The 15,515-nt window shown below is 43.8% G+C and overlaps 1 long non-coding RNA gene across 1 annotated transcript in view; it reads right to left on the reverse strand.

Annotated features, from left to right (window-relative positions):
- LOC117285176 overlaps positions 1-5,969 on the reverse strand; it is an 18,205-nt gene extending 12,236 nt beyond the window's left edge. Inside the window, exon 1 of the long non-coding RNA XR_004516140.1 lies at positions 5,892-5,969. This is a non-coding gene — a long non-coding RNA (uncharacterized LOC117285176). The remainder of the gene's footprint in view (positions 1-5,891) is intronic.
- Between the last annotated feature and the right edge of the window lie 9,546 nt (positions 5,970-15,515).

Consider the following 15,515-nt stretch of genomic DNA (forward strand, 5'->3'; position numbering starts at 1 on the left):
CATCGATAGCAGCAACAGCTTTTCCAGGTTCTGCAGTCATCTGAACAAAATTATAGACATTCAGTACATTCCATTAAAAACAAAACAAAATAAAAAAACAAAGAAAAGAATAATATCCAGAAAACAACAAAGTTCTGCTGCTGTTGTGGTACCTGGGATCATTTTTTTTTTATTATTAGCATCTTAATCATCATCTGGAAAGAGAACATTCTAGAGTAATATCATTAAATGTAGCTCTGATAAAGCATGGTCTCTACTATGTATCATAAAGCAGGTACAAGATATTTTACATTCATACAGGTATGATACAGTACCATCCTACATCAATAATCGTAGAATCAGTTTTGGTTTGAAATTTACTTTGCCTGCAAATAAGATTGCTACCCCTGTTTTTTTCTGGGCTTCTGTCACATGGAGGATTGTTTTCTATCTTTTCACTTTCAGTCTATGGGCTTCTTTTTGCACTAGGTGTGTTTCTTGTATACAACATATTGTTGGATTTTGCTTCTTATTCCATTTTGCCAGTCTATTTCTCTTGATTGGTGAGTTGAGGCCATTGACATTGCTGGTTATAACTGATATGTACTGACTTATTATTGACATGTTATTGGCCTTTTGTTGACTCTTTTTACTTTTTCACCTTCTCCTTTTAATTTCTTGCCTTGCTTATTTGATTTGCTCTGTCAGGCCTCATGGTATTGTTGCCTTCATTGTCTTTTTCTAGGATCTTGTTTAGAATTCCTTGTAGTGCTGGTTTGGTATTCATGTAGTTTCTCAGGTGTTCTTTGTCGTGGAAGTATCTAATTTCCCCATCCATTTTGCAAGAGAGTTTTGCTGGATACATCAGTCTAGGTTGGAGGTTGTAATCTTTTAGTACTTGAAATATCTCATTCCAGGCTCTCCTTGCCCCAAGGGTTTGTGTTGAAAAGTCTGCTGTGATTCTGATGGGCTTTCCTTTGTATGTGATTTGTTTCTTTTCTCTTACTGCTTGTAGTATTTTGTTCTTCTGTTGGGTTTCTGGGATCTTGATTATTATATGTCTAGGTGTAGATTTTTTTTGATTGTAGCTAGTTGGGGTCCTATATGCCTCAGTTATCTGAATGTCAAATTCTTCCCCTCTGTTTGGGAAGTTTTCTGTCATTAATTCTGCAAACAGCTTTTTTAAGTCATTTGTATTTTCTCCTGCTACTTCATGGATTCCTATCAGTCATATGTTATTCTTCTTTGCATCATCTAGGAGTTGTTGGATCGATTTCTCATGATCTCTTACTGTTTTTAAGAGACCTCTCTTTTCATGGTCACTGACTGCAATCTTATCTTCTATATCTGAGAGTCTATCTTTGCATTCTTTTATTCTGTTGCATACACTTTCAATAGAGTGTTTAATCTCCTGGATATCTGTTTGAATCTGTTTTATGGATTCCATTTCTTTCCTATGTTGGGCGTTTATTTTTTCCATTTCTTTCTTATGTTGGGCCTTCATGGCTTCTATCATGGTCCTGAGCTCATCTATTTTTTTGTCAGTTTCTGCTCTAGAGTCTCGAATCACGACTTCCATTTTGCTCACTATCTCTATGGTTATCTGGGAAATTATTTCTGTTTTGAATTTTTCTAGAGCCTGATTGATCTGTTTTGTTACTTCCTGTGCTTTGAGTTCAGGGTGTCCTGGTAGTTCACTATCAGCCTTTTCATCCCCTGATCTCAGTTAGCTGATGGCTGAACCCCATGACACTGACTGACCTCTGGCTGCAAGGCCCAGATTGAGTTCCCCAAACTTCTGAATGGTTGAACTCCACAAAGTTCTATTACAGGTTTCCCACACCCTTTCTTTAAAGATGTTCAAAGTTGGGAACTCAGAAAAATACCCTTGATGACCACCTCTGCCTCTGTAGAGTGGGTCCAAAGACTGGCCCAGTCAGGAGGTCTGAGAGTGCGGGTGGGCTTATGGGAGTTCAGGGGTGCCCAGGGGGCTACCTTTCCGGCGCTTGAGCTATGGCGGCTGGGTCGGGAGCAGGCATGGCTCTCCTTTATGCAGTGGATTGAGACCCAGGCTACCTCCCGGCGCTTGAGCGATGGTGGCTGGGTCGGGAGCTGGTTTGTTTCTCCTTCCCATGGTGGATCGGGACCCAGGTTACCTCCCAGCACTTGAGTGATGGCAGCTGGGTCAGGAGCTGGCGTGGTTCTCCTTGGTGAAGTTTTTTTCACTTGTTTTGGTTTGGTTTGGTTTTCATGTCTCCTTAAAGATCACTTTTTGGAAAGTAACACTGCTAACCTTGCTTTCTTTAAATCTATGTTTGTCTACTCAACTTGGTTTATTTTCAACCTTGCTGCAAATTATTTTATATATACCTCTTATTAACAGAATAAATTCACTGCTTTTTCAATATAACTCAAAAGCCTTTGAAATGAGCTTAAAGCATTTATTTTCACTGTCTTGGCTTATACACTATCTCATGCCTATTGTGTATTTTGTGTATTTTCATTATAAGATTTTCATGCCACATTTCTTCTTTTATACAGTATTTTTATCTGTTTTGGCCTTTATATTTATCATTTTAGAAATTCTACTTTTTTTAGTTTTAATTGAGTTTATTGGTACATTTTAGGTATACACTACAGTTACATTCATTATTGTGATCTTATACCTTTATGTTACAGGTCTTGGTTAAAAATTCTACTTCTCTATATCTGAGGAGTTATTTGTTTTATTGAGGTGCAATTCACATAACAAAATTACCCCTTTTAAAGTGAACAGTTCAATGACATTTAGAACGTTTCACAGTGTTTTGCCTCTATTCCTTGAAGCTTTATTACAAAGATTATTACTTTATTAATCTTACTAAAGTTTACATTTCCCTGAGTAATATGACAGCTTCCTTGCCCCCCCTTTTTTTATTATTTCTCTACTACAGCTGTGGTTTGCAACCCATTCATAAAAATTACCTGTGGGTAGGATTAAGTCTCTTTAAACTCAAACTTCTTTCAAGAATTATGCTTATTGTTAGCACACAATTTTGAAACTTGAAAATTTGCATTCAATTATTTTACAGAGCATAAGCGATTGAGTTTGTCCCCTTCCCCTTTGTATATTGACTTCCTAACCTCAGTACCTCAGAATGGGTCTGTACTCCGAGACAGGGCCTAAAGAGGTAGCTGATCATGTCCATGTCCATGCGTGCGCGCACACACACACACACACACACACACACACACACCTACCCCAGATATCCCCTTGCCCACCTACCCCCCCATTCTCACACAGGTGAGGTTCAGTGTATTTGGGGGGCACCAGGGATTGAACTCAGGACCATGTGCTTGCAAGGCCAATGCAGTGCCACTGAGCTAAATTCCCAGCCCTCAATGCATATATTTTGCGCATATCATGTGCAAGAACAAATCTACCAAAATAAAACCCATGAATCTGTATACCCAATTTTCCAAGAGTGAGGAACAAGTACCTGAGTTAAAATGAGTCTTTAGGGAGGGTCCTAAACCAGTATGACTGGTGTTCTTTCAGGAAGAGCTAATCTGAACACAGAGACAGCCAGAGGGAAGACCATGTGTGAACACAAAGGGAGAAGACGGCTGTCTAACAGCAAAGGAGAGAGGCCTCAGAAGAAACCAACCCTGCTGACCTCCTGGCCTTCACTTCCAGCCTCCAGAGCCGTGAGAAGATTTACTCTAAGGCACCCAGTCTATGGTTCTTCGTGATGGTATCTCCCACAAGAGCACTTACACGAACTGCACTTCTGCTGCAGAACCTCAAACACACTCTTCCCTCTTCAGTGCCACCAGGGGCATGCACATGCACTTCACCTAGCTAATGCCTGCCCACCAAGGGACCCCTTTTGTGACCACTGCCACCTGTCTGTATTCCTCTTTGTTTGCACCTTGCACTTGAGCTTCTGGCCATTTGTACAATGAGCCTTGTACATCTGTTTCCATGACAATAGTTTACTCTATGTCCCCCGTACCGAGCTAGAGCCTGGCACATTTGGTGCCACTATTCTAAATGGATGAAATGCTTAATAAATTAAATAGACTAATTTTGCTACCTGCTCTGTTTTCCATATAACACATTGCCTTCGTTTTTAGCCCCAGTGGTTTTCGTTTCCTTAGAACAGATTAATTCATTTAAATTGCTTTGTTTTGGCCCTTAGCCCTTATTTTGAAATGTCTGGCTAATACCAATTATTACAGCATTGCCCACAGAAACCCAGCTTGCAAGCAGCAAATGCAGTTCTAGAAGGGCTGAGAATTTGTGTTAATATCACTCTGACCAATAAAGACAAAGCCCACGTATTATGAAAACAAATATCCCTCGTTGGATTCCCCAAGGCCTAAACCTATACGCAGGCACCAGGATTTATTTTAAATAAATTAATACAGCCAGGAAGGATTAGTGGGTATTTTTACACATACACAAGCTGAAATATTTCATAAAAACATACCCCTCATAGCCTCATGCTCAGATCCTGCAGATAATTTAAAAAGCACACCAATGCACGGAGCTGTATTTGCTGCCAGTGATTTGCAGGGGAAGAATAATTACACTGACAATTAGACCTAGAGCCGTGTGCTCCTTGTCAAAGGGGCCAAAGATGCCTGTGGATGCTTCTGCATCACCTTTTAAGAGCTTAATTAATTTGCTTACTGATCAATCTCAAAATCGCCCTGGGACCCCACCTGTTAATAAAATGAGGGATGAAAATCTGAGACCTTCTTACCCAGTTTCATCTGTATATGAGAAGCTCTTGGCATTTCTTGCCCAGCAGCTTCCCAGAGCCACTTGTAGCGTAGTGCTATTCCTATAAATTCAATTACTCTGATTAGGGTCAGGGCCATGCAGTTGGCCAGCATTTTTATACAGACTATTTTTCTGCCCCTGGACTATACTGTCCCTCACTTCAGCCTTCGATGTTCTTAATTCCTTACTAAAGAGAGCTTTGCGATACAGGAATGTGATCCATCTGACACCAGTGGGCCTCATAGCACGCATGTGGGGACCTGTCTTTCTCATCCGGGACGGTCACATCGTGCCTTCCGCCCCGCTCCCAGCTTGGAATCTGCCCTGTCGTCAATCAGAACTTCTCACAGCTCTCAGGAAGGCAGACAAACTCTTCACTTAGGCAAAGGGGCTTTAATCCCACACCCCATAGCTCAGCAGAGCAATGGCAGCCAGCAGGATGGAAATGTAGGATCCAGGCACAGATGTGTGCCTTCCGCCTGGCAATGTCTCCAGACCGTGTAAAAGCACGGGGACAAGGGAGTTACTAGTAAGTATGGAGGAAATGAAATTAGCTCCTTCCACCTCGTTTTCCTCCCTCATTCCCCTGCTTCACTACCATTTAAAGAATCACACTGCAATCATATTAGGCCTGGAATTCAGAGAGGCTGAGGCAGGAGGATCAAAGTCCGAGCCCAGCCTGGATAACTTAGAGACCTAGGGAGACCTTATCTGAAAATTAAGAAGTAAAAGGGCCAGGGATTTAGCTCAGTGTTTCCACCACCTGCTTTGCAAGAGCAAGGTACTGAGTTCAACCCCTGGTACCACAAAAGTAAATAAATAAATAAATAAATAAATAAATAAATAAATAAATAAATAAAAATAAGAAATAAAAAGAGGCCTGCAGATACAGCTCAGAGCAAAGGTCCTGAGTTCAATGCCCAATTCTACAAAAGAGAAAAAAGGAAAGATATTAGATATAGATTCCACCCTCCAAGGAAAGCGGGGAGAACAGCAACACTCCTCAGTTTTACAGCACATGAGATGGGTCTGACCATTCCCTGCGGAAGCAGAGATTTGGAGAAAATTATCCATTGTCCTACAGAAAGAGGAAAATAGACCCTAGTTAAATTTCCGAGCCAGGGCTTTCTACTCCCACCAGCACCTTCTTTCTCACTCCTGCCAGGAACTCCAGCATCTGCAGACCCAGGCAGGCGAAGCCACACATGGACTCCTCAGAATCCTCACCAAGGCACCAGCAGGAACAAAAGACACAAAGCAAGCTGGTGGCTTTTATAATCACTTTTCCTGCTGTAAACAATTTCTTTTTGGCACTACTGTTTCTCTGGAACCCATTGATACTCTTGGATCAGGAAATGCATGAGAAAGTCCCTTTCCCTCTCAAAATTAAGGGTTTCCACTGGGCTCAGCAAATGTGCCAAAAGAACCCCCTCCATCTGCCACCCCCAAGCTCTCCATGGTGAATGGCAGCAGGGGGCAGGAAGAGGGGCTGCCAAGGACTGTTCCCAGCTCAGTCTCCCCAGGCAGGACCCAGCTTCCCATGTCAATTCCAAGCCTCCTACTTTCTGAAGGCCTGGCCTTAATGAATATGTGAGAAAAACAAACATTTGTCCCTGGGTTTGGGAAAGCAAGGAAAGGAAGCTTGGAGAAAGACTCCCCTAGGCAGGCCTGGGAAACCCCAAGGGTCTAATTGAAAGGGTTTAAAATAGTAAATATGAAATCTAAACCCAGATGGTTCTTTTTCAAAGGAAGCAAACCACTCATTAAGCTGATTCTGCCCTATAGGATCACCTTAAAAACATCAACAAGAAGCAAACTTTCCCCCACCCCTTTCTCTCTGCCAAATCCCAGTTTGATCATATAGCTGAGCAGAAAAAGACCAAAGCAAGGGTGGTTGTGATGAGGGGGGCAGATTTCTTCCTGACTGGCTATTTCTGGACAGGCTAGTGGTAGGAATATTCCCTCAGATTCTGTCTGAAAATCCTTCCCTGAAGGGGGACCCAAAGGAAATGGAAAATAGAATCAAAAGGCCTGAAGTGAACCAACAGGACAAGTTGGGAGATCAGCTGATAGAGGACCACAGAACCAGACACGCAGAGCTCCCTCTCTGCCCTCCATGCCCAATTCAAACAGCCTGGCTGGAGGTGTCCAACAAGAAACACAGAGAAACCAAGAAAGGGGGACTGAGCAGGTGCCTGGTACCATGGCGCCCACACAGGACAGGGCTGAACTCACCTTGCTTAGCCATCTTTCCTTAGACTTCTGCCTGGCAGAAGCCACTGGGGAGATGGACAGGGCTTAGACCTGCCATTCCCCAATTTCTAGCCTTCGAGAGGCCTTCCAACCCACAACTCTGTACCTCAGCTCCTGACACACCTGTATTTCACCAAGATTCAGTACTGTTTTAGAAGAAAAAAATGCTACCATTGAGACCATGAAATCCCATCAATTTTTAGAAGCAGGCTGATTTCAGAGATGTTAATGTGAAAAAAAAAAAAAAGAGCATCTTAGAATCAACGAAATACATGAATAGCTGACATTTACTGGGAACACAGCCGGTGCCAGGCAGCATGCCAAACACTTCCCCTGGATTATCTCATTCACTCCCCACAACTATAATTATCCTCATCTTTCAAATGAGGAAAGCAGGTCTTCCAGCGCCGAGTTAAGTTGCCCCCTATCACACAGTGTGACCAGGGTGCATAGTCAGACCTGTCAGAATCTATAGCCCGAACTTTATACTCTCAGGCCCCAAACTGACCTAGGCTGAATCTTGAAAATGTATGTGGTCAGCCGTGCCTTCCCTGAGTTTCTGACTCCGTAAGTCTGGAGTGCTGTTGACAGGAACTCAGTTTATACGAGCACGAGCATCCGGGTCTCCCAGATAGAGCAGTTCAGGGCCTGCGCCTGAAGAACCTACACGTAGTTCCGTGGAGGGGTTCCTGAATGTGAGTCCTGGGGTGTCACTTGAGGGACTGCCCCAGCAGACAAATTTGGGTCCACTGAGGCCAGAGGAGAAAAAAAAACTTATTTTTAATGCTATCAAATCCCAAGGTTTCAGAACAATACCTCATCCCCACAGCAAATGACAGAGCCTTCAGGAGGTGGGAACTGAACCGATCCTTTCCATTAAAACAGTGACTGGCTCACCACTGTATAATCATGGTGCTGCATGGGAGGAAGAACGCTCAATCTCAGCTCTCCTACAGCAGCCCTGCAACTTTGTCTCTAAACCTATGTTCTCTTCAGTATGACTGGTGATTACTAAAGACCCCCTTCTGTGGTGATTGCTGATATACAGCGAGATCTTAAATTTTTAAGCATTTACGATATTACTGAAAAATTATTATGACCTTAATAAATAAGAGGCCTTTTCATTTCCTAAAGCTGAAACATAAACGGTTCAGTGTTCCTATGTGGAAGGAAGATGGGTATGTCAAGGAATCTAATAATAAGAATAGCAAGTGTAAAGAGAGAGAGGATAACCTCTCCATTCGTAATTAAACTTTTCTAGTAAAAGAGCAGTTGTTAGGGGCACTGGCTGTAGTTTGTTAGCATTTACATTCTGGCTAAGCAACCCTGTGCTAGCTTTTAACCCCACGAAAAACCAGGGAAAAGGATGCAATAAGTAGAAAAGATAACTGGGTGTTCTGGCTGGTGTACCCTCTGGGTTAATGCCACCCTGCATTTACTTAGTTATTTTTCCAAGAAAACCTGCAATCATGAGCCAAAATAAACCTTTCTTCCTTGAAATTGGTATGCAGTGGGTATTTTGTCACAGTGATGGAAAGCTGACCAAGGTAATCCAGGACTGCATCATAACCAGCCTTTTGAGTCCTGTTACCCCTTAAGAGTAGTTTAACAGTCCCCACTATACTATAAAGATGAAGGAAATTGAATACCAAAGAAGTACACATATCTAAAATTATGTATCATATGATCACTAAAGCTGGGTTTTCACAAACCTATGCTTTTCACAAGTAGGTAGGTAGTATTATAAAGACCTGAAAAATGAAGGTTCAGAAAAGACAGCTGAAGAAAGAAGTAAAAAGAAACAAATTTCTAGAATACATCTCAGTCCCAGAGAAAATGTCCTTATTTATGGAGGAAAACAAAGAATTGTTCTCAGGCCACTCACAAGGGCCCAACTCCTTCTAACCATCGCTTAGCATGGCCACTGTTAACAAATGAAAGCGCTCATGGAAGTGTGTTCCTGTTTTCTACCCAGCTGTCTTTTATTTCCCCGATGTTTTTCTTTGCCCGAGAAGCAGCAGCCACCCTTTCTCTGCAGCTCTGTCTTCCCACACTGAACTGGATCTGTGTTACCAGACAGCCATCAGGGCAGGAAGAGGGGAGATACTCCCAAGACTCTTCAACCTTCAGTCATCCTTGACCCCTGAGAGTTCATGGCTACAAGAATCCTTGCAAGAGATTCAGCGAGTTTTCTGGGTTCTTTTCATTCCATAGCCTTTGGGGAACATTTCCCAGCAAGGAAAAGATGGCCGGGAGATTGTGCAACCTACCCACACTGGTCTATGCCAGTAATTGCCAGCACCTGGGCAGAGCAGTGTGCCAACAGTAGCTGAAGCCATCTGACCTGCAGTACCTTCATCCCAGCTGAACAATAGCATAAATAAAGCCTGCCTTTTTTCTACCTTCTCCCTCTCCCCTATTACCAAATATGAGAGATCAATCTTTAGACTGTCAGACAAGAATCTCCAAGAATCAAACTCACTCATTCAAACCTTGCCTCCAACTTTCCAAAAAGGCAGCACACATCCTAAATGCCTAGACGCAGTCTCTTCCCTTTTCTTCCTCAGCCACTCCCACTGGAGCACAGATTGGAAATGCCAACTTGCCCAGCAGCATGCTACACAGGGACAGCAGCTTATACTTGGAGGACAGTCAGGACTTCAGCCTTTATCATATGTTATATCTAAAGCCAAAGCCTTACAATGTAAGAAAAAGAACTCAGTTTTGAGTGTGGAAACAGAATCACATAAATTTTCAATAATAAGTCTGGAACAAATTCGAGGAAGAGGAAGCTGCGGGGACTTCCAGAAACCTATCAATATTAGAGTCAGGCATATTTTATAGCAGGATATATTTTATATATGGATATATGTTCTGGGAAATTGCCTTTTCAATGAGTCCCTTTATACATTCTTCTCTGGGTGGGGTTGGCGCTCTTGTACAAAACAAACCAGCACAAAGGCCAGCTGCAGGCTGGGAGAACTTGGTAAGGCGGAAAAGTCAGCTCTACCCTCTGGAAAGTCGAGCAGATGGGTGTCTCTGCACCAGCTTGAAGCAGAGAAGTGATGACAATTATATTAATTTTATTACAAGGACCAAGTTTAAATAATATGTGACCAGAGCGAAAGTTGCAACACTTCACAGCATTTTGCAATTTACTGGGGATTAGATGTTGTGTTTCTCAGGTGCCAAAACAATCACTCTGTGGTTCTGCGTTATACAATGAACATTTCAATTACCAGGAAAATCGTGACTGTACGACATGAACAAAAGATAGGGGCTGGGGTGCAGCTCAGTGATAGAATGCTGGCCCCACATGCGTGAGAACCTGGATTCAGTCCCCAGCACAGCAAAAAGAAGTGGAAAGGAAAGCAAACAAAACATACACAGGGTTAAGGCAAAAGTTAGTTTACCCACTTGCATAATAATAACGGTTAGCTTTTTTTAAATTATAACGGCAATGTCAAAAAGTCAGAAACCACTGAAAATTATAAAGAAGAAAGTACTCCTAATTCTACCACCTAGACATAAACACCTGACTACCTATACTTCCTTTTTTTTTTCTATTCAAATATACCATTTCAGGTTTGTTTAAAAAGGACTACTCATAGTTATTTTATAGCCTGCTGTTTCCCTAGTGTTTTGTGAACATCTTTCCACAGTGGCAAATATAAATCCACATTATCATTTTCAATGACTCCCCCTATTCCATTAGGAGGCGGCCCACCAGCATTTCTTAAATCCTCTACTGAGAGAAAATTAGGGTGAAACCAATCAGGCTGTACTGTGAACATTCCTGGGGCAAACACCCCTGAGAATAACTCTTCGCTCTCTTGCCTAATGCTTTTCTTACGAAAATTAATTCCTAGAAGTGGAATTGGTGTGCATTTGTGCTTTCTCTAAAGGTGTTGATCCCTATTACTGAAAAGCCCCAAGGAAAAGCTGGGCCAATTTACCCCCCGCCCCCAGCAATTTAAGAAAACACCCATTCCCCACCCCAACAGCCCTGACTATTGTGAAACTTTCTGAACTCCATTTGCACGTGCTTAAAGCACCGGATTGTTGTGCTTTTTCTGTCCCAGCCTAGCTAGACCGAAGCCCCGCCGCCCGGAGATGCCAGGCACAGCCAGGGGCTCTGGGGACCGAGCTCCCTTCCCGGCCCGGGAGGAAAATGAAAAGGCCCCAGGGAACAACCTCTTTCTGTGTTGACTGCAGGCTGGAGAAACTCGAGCGAAAGCAGGGGCCGGGATGTCGGGGGGGGGGGCTCCTTCTGTCACCCAGGTGGAAAGCATTTGATGCCCCTGGCTCCCCTCATTCATCCCCTGCAACATCTGCTGGGGAAACAGCTGGAGAGAGCGAGAGAACTAACACTGGCCCCGCAGGTGAGAAGGGCAGCCGGTTCCCACCGGGGACCGCTTTCAGCTGCAACCTGCTGTATTTGACATTTCAATGCAACCCGGGGCGCGAGGGAAGACAGTAAGAGCCGGCCCTGGGGCCAGAGGGTGGCGAGGGAGACGACAAAAAAAAAAATCCGCATCTCTTTAATTCTGCCACTTGTTCTTTCGCCCTTTTCTCCCCTCCACAGAATGTGACATTCAGAAGCAAAAAGGGTTTTCTCTCCCTCTTTCTTTTCCCTTTCCTTTGACATTTAAAAACAATACACACTTGGGTGCATTGAAAGTTAGGGAGGGGAGAGGAAGATTGTTTCTGGGAGAACTGAGCCTCTGGAAAGCCGCTTTCATCTTCCTGGGGACGCGTCCTGGCAGCCGGATTCCTTTTCATCACTTTGGAGAGGAAAAGTGAAAGGACTTGGACTTTGAAAGCAAAAAACGTGACGTCTCCCCAGCCAGTGAATGCGCTCGAAGGCGGAGGCGGGAAGAGCTGCTGTCCCGGGAAGGCGCTTCCAGCCTTAGGGGCCTGGCCCGTAATCCACCCCCAGACCGCCATCGCAACGCGCCCTCGCGGGCTCTGGGGGAGGAGAGCTCAGAGCGAGGCTCCTCTCCCACCCCTCCACGAGGCTACATCTGCTCCCCAGGGCTGAGGCCCCTCAGGCCCCTCCCGCTTTGGCTTCTGGACGCACAGCTGCACGGAGGAGTGATGCCTCAGGCTGCGGTTCTCGCCCCGATCTACAGGGGAGAAGACTGAGATCCAGGGAGACTAAACGGGATACGTAAGAGTCAAGGCGCTGGCTAAACCAAGCCCAGAACCCAAGTCCTCTTTCACATGTCCCCATCTGTCACCCAGTCACCCAGTGACCCTGGCTTTCCCCACCCACAGCAGACAGAAATAGCTGGGAAATCAAGTGAAGGGTCCCTGGGGCAGGGGAGGGGAAGGAATATCACTTATGCTCGGCCGGAAAACGGACTGGCTTGAACTGGAAGGGAAAAGACACTGTTTTCCCTCTGAATTCAAGGACTTCTGACGGCTAGCACTTACTCTGACCCTGAAGACACCTAGGAGGAAGAACTCTGTGTTCCATCCTGGGGAGCTGGGAACAGCAGGAGCCCGGACCCACAGGGACCAGCCCAGAGCTGAGGTGAGCAGGAGGCCCCGGAAGGGGCCGCTGTGGCTCCCCCAGCACAGGTGAAGATGTCCTAGGTCAGGCCCCGGTGACTCCTGAGGACCGAGCCAGGCTGGGGCCTAGGTCTCAGAACCCCATCACCCAGTTAGCCTAAGGAGAAGGGGTGTCCTGTGCGTGCATATTTGAAAAGAAGTGACTTTGTCATGTACCCCGGGCTGGTGACATGAGACATACGGATTGCATAGATTCGTGTCTAGACCTTTGTCACAGTGTTTTAAATCCCTTCAGGCTACATGTATGACCAGGAAGGACTAGACTAGATTTTTTAAAACCCCTTTGTTATACTAAAAAATATTATGTTATGGAGTAGACCATTTTTTAGGAAAATAAACTTAATTGTAAAGTCATTTGGGATTTACAGAAAAATTGCAGTAATAGTACAGAAGGTTCCCATATATCTGCCCCAAACCAGTTTCCCTTGTTAATAACATCTTTCATTAATATAGTACACTTGTTACAGTTCATGTGCCAATAATCAACGTTAACTAAAGTCCAGACTTTGTTCTTCTGCCTTCACAGGGCTTTTCCCCTCAAAAGTCCTCCTCCAGTTCCTGAGTCTAATCCAGAAAACCTGATCGCATTTAGAGGTCATCTGCAGAGCCTCCTTTGGTGCTAATGGTCTCCCAGACTTCCCTTGTTTTTTGCTTTTGTTTTTAAAAGCAGGAAAAATGTATTGAGGGAAAGAAAGCTTCTGTCTAAGAGAGACAGAAGGGGGACTGGAAAGTGGGTTGCCCGCTCACCTCACTTTTCAAAGATGTTTTATACAGCAGAGCCATGCGGTGAGGCAGGTACAAAGTGGGACAAAATTAAAAGACTATAAATGGAAAATTACAAGCTGGGCATGAGGTAGGGCAAAACCATGACCAACCAATAAGATTACAAGTGTAGTCACCCAGGTATTATTGATTAAATGGGGGTCAAATGGTTCCCTTGTTTTTGATGGCTTTAACAGATTTGAAAGGGATTGATCCGATATTCTGTACTCTGGCCCTCTATTGGGGTTGTTCTGATTTTTTTTGTCTGGTGATTAGATTAGGGCCATAGGCTTGGAGGGAGGAAGACCACAAAATAAAATGCTGTTCCTATCACACTGTATCCAGGTCACATACAATTAACATGACTGTCTGAGATGGTGTTCCTTGGGTTTCTCTACCATGGGGTTCCTCTCCTCCCCTCTCCATCCTATAACAATTTGGAAGGAAATCACCATGTGCACCCCATGCTGTAGGGGTGGCGGGGAGTTCCATCTCCTTGAAAGTGTAGCATCTACACAAATTATTTGAGACTCGGTTTGGAAGAGACCACTTTTTAAATCTAGGCTTAAATTACTCGTTTAGCAACTGTATTTTAAAAAATAGGTGTTGGAGTTTGTCAGGGGCTCCCAAATTATGTTCCATAATGCTGCATAATGTTCCAGGAAAGGACTATAAGAGATTGGGATGTTAAATTAAATTTGCTCTGAAGATCAAAAAGAACTCCTTACGAAAGGAACTGTAACCTAGCTTAGTAGCCAACTACTAGAAGCCTAACTGCAAAGCACCAGTATGTAACAGATGATTCATCTAATAATGGCAGTCAAAGCTTCAGCCAGTTGCAGGTGACCAACTCTTCAAACCACATCCAAATATAGCAAATGAAATGAAGAGATGTGACCAATCAGCTGCCTCTCTCTGTACCTCACTTCCAGTTTCTATCCATAAGAATGCTTTGAATATAACAGTCTTTTGAATACGTTCTTATTCTGAAGACTGCTTGATTCTGAAGTCATGAAGACAATCCAATAAAGATCTTTAAACTAAATTCATTTTAATTTTGTCTCAACAAATGAGAGGGGGCTGGGGATTTAGCTCAGTGGTTCTACCACCTGCCTCTCAAGGCACAAGGTCCCAAGTTCAATCCCCAGTACCAAAAAAAAAAAAAGGGAGGGAGTAGTAAATTAAGCTCCAATCTCTGGTGTCAAATTATTCAGGGAGGCTTAATGTTCTCAGTTTTTGTTTTGTGAGATTGTGAGGATACTTTATTTATTAAAAAAGAAAAAGAAGCTTGAAACCCTGAAAGGGAAGGCCTTGATTGACTGTGAACACTTCTATCGCCTTCTGAGAACCTTTTTACAGGGTTATAGATCATTCAGACATCATTTTGAGAGAAGCAAACAAAAATATTTTGTAGGAATTTTTTGCGGGTTTCTCATTCTCTTTACAAAAACATATTGGGTCAAAAAGAAAATCATCTCCAAGTATGAAAGCTGCGGGTCAACAGCTGTAGGTGATGTGAATTTGAGGCACAGCCCTCCGTTCTGTTTGTCGTTTTGGTCAGGTGCCACGAATGGTCTGAAGATCTAACTGCACAAAATGTAAAAACTCCACTTTTCTTAATCAGATGTTGCCATGCAAACTCACGTGTGTGTTTGAGGTGCTCTGATCACCAGGCAACTGTAATCCCACCATATCACTATTCAACGTCATTTTCAGAAGTACTGGCTTCGAGGTAATAGGCTGAAGAAGCCAGCTAAACGGCTCCTTGAGAATTATCTCTTCTTTCTCTTCCTGAAATGAGAAGAGATGTTGCCACAGTGACAGCTGGTTGAATCCCAGCTTTATCCATCTACAGAGAAAAGACACTTCTTTATTAATACTTTTTAATAGATGATTTGGGAGGCAACCAGCCAAATATACTAGACCCCACCAATTCCTAGGGGAGAGAGAGTCAACATGGTATACTGGAAAGGGCTTCTGAAGTTTTAACTGCAGCGTTGTTACAGATTGCATGACCTTGAGCGAGGGACCTTACCTCTGGGTCTGCGTCTCTACATGCATAGAATGGTGATAACCAAGCCCACCTCCCACAGCCACTGTGCAGAGCAGAGGGTGACTGGCATAAGACCCAGCACAAGTACGTGAGAGCTACTGATACACTGAAAGGTTGGGAGAGTGA

This window comes from Fukomys damarensis, unplaced genomic scaffold (genome assembly GCF_012274545.1).
Source record: "Fukomys damarensis isolate Sample0158 unplaced genomic scaffold, DMR_v1.0_HiC HiC_scaffold_7, whole genome shotgun sequence".
Classification (NCBI taxonomy): Eukaryota; Metazoa; Chordata; class Mammalia; order Rodentia; family Bathyergidae; genus Fukomys; species Fukomys damarensis.